Raw genomic sequence first — 6,000 nt, 5'->3', positions numbered from 1 at the left:
TCCTCAGCCTCGCATCTATGACTTTCCAAAAGCTATTTCTAAATTGCAGTGTTTCCTGAAAATTGGCAAACAGCTATAAGCACAGGATAGAGTAAGAAATATTATACTACCACACCCATTATTTTTTTATTTTTTTATTATTTCGTTATTTATTTTTATTTTTAATAATATATTATCATATACAACCATAATACTAGTATAAAATTTAAGGGACAACTTAAATTTTCGGGTTGTTACAATCTTCCTTCCTTTAAAAATTTCGTCCTCGAAATTTGTCATATGTGTAAACTATCCGCTGTGCACTCTAATAAATATATATTAGATGATTAATCTGATAGAAAATATTACCTCAAAAAAAACTTTACCAAAAACAACTCTTTGTCTAGTTGTCAAAAAATTGTTTTGGGCCAAAATGAGAAACAATCAGTAACTTTAAAAACTTTTCATTAGTTTTATTTTCGAAAAAAATAAATAAATAAATAAAATGAGAACACAATCAAACAAGCGATTAGAAGTGAAATGACAGAATCATATGCAGTAGTTGAAGGAATTTGAGATGAACTCCCATGTCTTTTATCCGTGAACTTTCCATTGATGGAAAATAGTTTCAAAATTAGTATTTTTAAAATTTGAACTCACTTTTAAAAAGTCGAAATGATTTATTTATTTTTTTTTGAATACTGAACTGGAAATTATATGTATTTAATTATATTATAATTTTGGTAGGTGCTTGAGCTCGACATCCTTTGTTTCTTTTCCTTCTTTTATTATAACAAATATAAATTATATCTAATATCCTTCACAAATTAGGCACACCAAAAAAAAAATAATAATAATATATATATATATATATATATAAAATCATATAAAATTATAATATAATTAAATCAATTAACAAAATATAATATTTAGGTACTAATTACTCGCTATCCTACTTCTTAAATGTGCGTGTGTTACCAATGATGATTTGTTATTTATTTATTTATTTTTTTTATAAACCATTGCTCTGATACCATTTGTCACGACCCACTCCCCATACCCAAGGGTTAAGCATCGTGATGGCCAGTAACTGAAGTTATCTCCGGCCAATTCTTGAACAAATTAATAAACGCAAGCGGAAATAATATTTAAGTGAGGGTACCAAAATAATCATCAAAGCTTCTATTTTTATTAAAAAATTTATTGATAAAAAAGGCCAATATTTACATATAAAAAATATCATAAAAGTTTTATGTGTGTCTATTCCGCAATCTCACATCTAAGACTTTCCAAACACTATTTTTGAATTGCATTGTTTCCTGAAAATTGGTAAGCAGTTATAAGCACATGGCAGAGTGAGAAATATTATACTACCACACCTATTATTTTATTATTATTATTATTTTGTTATTTATTTTTATTTTTAATAATATATTATTACATACAACCATAATACTAGTATAAAATTTAAGGAACAACTTAAATTTTCGGGTTGTTACACTGCCTGTTGGTATGTTTACTGGGGCACAACGACGACGTCAGCTCTGGGATATTGGTATAAGTTGGGAGGCAGAGGTTGATGGCAACTCAACTGGATCAGAAGAGGAAGCTTAATCAGCTCTTAGTGAAAAAGTGACTGGAGGGGTTAAGGCAGACGGTGGAGTTTGACTTCTCCGAGGGACGTCGGGCAAAGCCGATTTGTATGTTGGTCTGTAATTCAACAGAAGAGGGGCCTTGCGTCTCTACACAGGGAGATCCAAGAGCTTCTTTAGACCTCGGTTGGGGATGTATGATTACCGAAATCCCTTTGCTGGCTGAGGAAGAACTGCAAAAAACAAAGAGCTAACATTAGTAAAGATGAATGAGTTGGCAAGCCTTAACCAAAATGGAATTACAGTAGGATGACTAAGTCTTACCATCACCCTCTTTAAAAATTGCTCGGCGCAGAGGATGGAGATGAAGATCGTCATCAGGAGCAAACTCCCAGTTGCCCGAGACGATGAAATAATCATCTCCAGCACCCTTGTTGGAGTCTGGGAGGTCGGCTATTAGTTTGAAGGCGGTGGATTTGGGCTTAAAGTAGTATATTTAGCCTTTTTCAGACTTAAGGCCACACATGGTATAGCAGAATTAGATATAAGCTAATGTGATCTTAGCCTTTTCTTGGTGTGCTAGTTCGATTATGCCATTGATAACCCTATATAAGTTTATGGCATGTTGCATGGGGTTGAGTTTGTAATAGTGAAGGATTTCTTGGAAGAGAGTATCTAGGGGAAACCGAAGTCCACATTCAATGAATGCAATAATAGGGAAGGGCATAGAGTTTTCACCAGGCATGATAGAGTCCTTCTCCCCAGCTAACCTCAAATGGACGTCGGCTGGAATAGAGAACTCCCACCTACAAAACTCTAGTTTTTCTGGGCTGTCTACCCTCCACCTAAACATACCCATTATCTCGGCAAGAAGGGGTTTGGCAACAGAATGATTGATATAGGTTTAAAGACCTCGGCTAACACCTAAACAGGCACTAGTGTCAAGGTTTTTGAAGATCTAAGGGGAATTCGTTTTGATTTTCCTAAAGAATAAGGTTCTAAAGAAAATCCCAAACCTAGAAACTACAGAAACAGGAATTGAATGCAAAAATCTGGAAATACAACAAGACAAACAGAAAAAAGAGCATGATTCAGAAATCAAGAACGCAACCGAGATTCAAGAATTAAGAAAATCATAAATTCGCAGAACAATGAGTGAGTCTGTACAAGGCAGTGTGCAAAAACCAGAAGCAATACGCACACTCTTGAATTCAGGAATAAATTGTGATACAGACTCAAGAAACAAGAAATTGTGACCAAAGCATGAAACAGAGTGCAATTACAAATATAGAGACAAATTCCACAAAAACATATAGCAAAATTCTAATGGAAGTTGCATGGGAGAGCATAGACAAGAATAGTAAAAAACTGTGGAGAATCGAAGTTAAAATAAAAATAAGAGGATTTACCGATTGAAGCCGGAGTGAGATGTGTCGGAGTCAAACGAGTTGAATGGTCAGAGTCGAATGATGAATGGTAAGCCGGCGGTGACGGAAAAGGTAGTTGCAGAGCTTGAGAGCTTGAAAAATGGCAGTTTGGAAGGGAAATGTTAGAGAGAGAAAGTTAGAGAAATAAGGGAAAATTGTGAATTGCAAAAGTGAAAAGACGAAGAGAGAATGAAGAGTTTTGTCAAAAACGCAAAAAGGCAGAAAATCATAATGAAATGCTTTGGACGACGTGTTTGTCAGGCGACGTGTGCAGAAACAACACAACCTGATAGCGCGTGTTAGGTATGAACCAATGAGAAAGGGACGCGTGGTGGAAATGGTTGAGAAAACCGTGCGTGACAGCTCATGCGCAGATAAAACTCTTGGAGTTCTTGATGTAATGAATCGAAAACCTCGGCTAGGGAAACGATCTCGATTAAGGAACTCAAGGAACTTGGTTCTTGGTTATTGATAGAGATGGACAGTTGAGTCTTGAGTACTTGAAACCGACGAGTCATGATCTCGATCGAAGGAAAGAATGAAATTTAGTCGACGTTCTATAGGAAGAAACGATGTAGGTTCCATCACCTCAAGTTACCAAGGTAATAGAACCTAGGGGGCAGTTGTGGGGACATATTTCATGAATGACAGCACGTGGCCAAGGTGACGTCGGAGTGTCAGCCGAGGTGTCACATGGCCAGGTCCTGATGCCGAGGTGATAGCGGCTAGGCCGAGGTTATCTGCGGAGATACCGAAATTCCAGATGAGTGGATAAGGGACAAAAGTCCTAGAACAATGCAGGATCTCAGTCTGGATAAAGATAAAACTCTTAGGGAGTTTATCCCTATTTAGCTGAGAATCCAGGATGAGCATTGAGCCAAAGTCTACTAAAGTGAGACTTCTACAAGGATCAGATCAGAGCTGGCTATAAAAGAAGTGTACCCTTGTGGATTTGAGGTATGTGTGATATATGGTAAGCAATAAGCCATTTCTTGTGAGTTAAACACGATTTGCTATCTCTGAGAGATACTTGATTACTGACTTGATCGTCGGAGTGTTCTTGGGTGGACGAACCACCACCGGATTTTTATCTTTCTGTGACAGGTTGTTCGGGCTTAATCTATTCTGCCGGTACTCTCCAGTTGAGTTCCCTTTCTGGTTGTGTGGTCGGAAATCAACACCCACAGTTGCTAAAAAGGAGTGCCACGTTTTTAGCGATTAAATATTTTAGTTGCTAAAACAAAAAGCACGTTTATTGAAAACTTTGGGTGACTAAACTTTAGCGACTAAATATTTAGTTGCCAATTGCCGACTTTCGGCGACTAAAAAAAGCACCTTTCCTTTTGTCGACTAATTGTTTAGTCACCAATTTAGGACTTTCGGCAACAAAATATTTTTTAGTCGCCAATACCTTCCCCGAAAATCTTTCGGCGATCAAACTATTTAGTCGGGAAAACTTTTCGACGACTAAAATCTGACTTTTGGCGACTAAAAATTTGGTCGCCAAAAGTGCAATCTCTTGTAGTGTCTTAAAAAAAAAAAATTATGACATAAGGTAAGGGGCAAATTAGGTTGGCGATACTTACATTTTATTTTAACTCTTAAATTTAATTAGCTCAATTTTAACTTTTAAATTTAAATTTTGTATCAATTTAGTCCAATTGATAATATCATTAGTATTTTATATAAAAAAAATTATTACTAAATTGGTTGTGGTTAACTCATTGAATTTAGTAAGTTTATAATTTTACTTTTAAAAATATGACACATAACACTTATATACATATTTTTCATAAAAAAATGCTAAAACTTATAATCAATTAAATTAAATTAAAATAAAGTTATAAATTCATAATTAAAATCAAAATAATTAAAATTGCCCAAGAGATCATAATATGGCCTAAAACAAGTGACATACCTTTTCTCAAAAATAGATGTTGTAGGCCTCAATGCATGGACCATGTCAATGTAAAAAATAATCAAACAGGGCAATACTTTTCTTTTTTTTGGATACATCAGAAAAGAACAGGGCAATACTTCTCACGTCTCATTAATATGGACTGAAAAAGTCAAGAGTTATGATATAGACCCCTCACAACCCTCACGATTCCACGCACCTATGAGAAAAAGAGAAAAAAAAAATATACTCCTTCTCCACATCAGTTGGGAGCTTATACATTGATTTTTGATTAATGCTTAGTCCCACAAAAGGTCTCAAGCCTTAATCAAAAATTAATGTAAAGAATAATAAACACGGCAATACTTTTCATGGCTCATCAATATGGACTAAAAATTTCTCATTATTAATCAAAAAGTTAAAAAATCAAACTAATAACTTCTTCCCAAACGAATCTTAGGAGACAAACCCAAGTTATAGAATTACAAATGTAAAAATTATTAACATACAAATTTTTTATATATTAAAAAAAATCATAATATGACAATAACATTATACAATTATGGTTCATAGTAGTGGTTTTTTTATTTTATTTTATTTTATTATAGTGAATGGTTATAAATGAGTTATATCATTTTGTATAAAAAAAAATTAGGTTAAATTATATAAATGGTGCTATACTTTAGTTGTTCTATAATTTTAATCCCTATAATTTTAATTAGTTGAATTTTAACATTAAATTTAGAATTTTATCTTAATTTAATTAAATTAATTACATTTATTAACATTTTTTTTTATGAAAAATGAGCGCGCGTAATCAACAAATGTCATTCATACTTTTAAGGTATAAAAATTGTAAACTTAGTTAATTTAATAAGTTAATTTTAATCAAATCAGTGATCATTTTTCATCAATAACCTTAATAGGTATTGTCAATTGGACTAAATTAATACAAAAATTAAAAATAAAAATAAAAATAAAAATGGTAGAAAAGCTTGAAAATTATTATTTCATAATCTCTCTTTTTCCATAACCTTCAAGTACATAACTCACATCTTTATATATACGAATGGGAGTCTAACTAACTACTCTAACCATCTAACAA

This window comes from Camellia sinensis, chromosome 8, assembly GCF_055761805.1.
Source record: "Camellia sinensis isolate YWXY chromosome 8, ASM5576180v1, whole genome shotgun sequence".
NCBI classification, from domain to species: Eukaryota; Viridiplantae; Streptophyta; class Magnoliopsida; order Ericales; family Theaceae; genus Camellia; species Camellia sinensis.
Note: the sequence above shows the minus strand (reverse complement) of the source record.